Below are 715 nucleotides of genomic sequence, written 5' to 3'. Positions count from 1 at the left end.
TTCTGCTTACCTTTGCCAGAACTGATGGTTTTTTACTCAAAGTCCTGTATGTTTGAGCCCACAAGGACTCGTTTTACATGCCTGCCAAGGGCCACCAGCCACAGAGCTTGGGAGTACAGGCCAGCACCCTACATGGCCACAGAGCTGCCATCCCAGTGTAGAATCTAATTTGCTGGTCAAACTTGTTAGGCTTCTCTGCTTAGCAGCATGCCCACAGCTGGCATATCTGCATTTTGGCATCAGGCAGGTAGCTGAGAGGAGGAAAGGGTTGTGTTTGTTAGTAGGGAAGTCTTGTGGAAACACCTAGTGCTGTGTGTGTTTGGATTTTTTCCCCCTGGCATAAAAGCTAGTGTGAGTCCTGGGGGGGGGGGGGGGGGGGGGGTGGAGATTCTGTAGTTCTTTCAAGCCATCATTTTGTACAAGAAGTTTCAGCAGGGTGTGGTGGGTACTCCTGAAATCCCAGTAGTTGGGAGGGGAACGCAGGAAGATCAGGTGTTCAAGACCATCCTCAGCTACCTAGCCAAGAAGCATCATTTTACACAGGCCTGGGACTCTAGCTACTTGGGAGACGGACAGGAGGGTCACCAGTTGAAGGTAACCCTAGGCAACTTAGAGCCTGTCTTAGAAGGTACAAGGGGGCTGGGTGTGCCCAAGGACCTAGGTTCAACCCTACTGCCCCTCCTCACACCCCAAACAAAATAACAAAAACAGACAA

The sequence above is a fragment of the Mus pahari genome, chromosome 1, assembly GCF_900095145.1.
Source record: "Mus pahari chromosome 1, PAHARI_EIJ_v1.1, whole genome shotgun sequence".
NCBI lineage: Eukaryota > Metazoa > Chordata > Mammalia > Rodentia > Muridae > Mus > Mus pahari.
Note: the sequence above shows the minus strand (reverse complement) of the source record.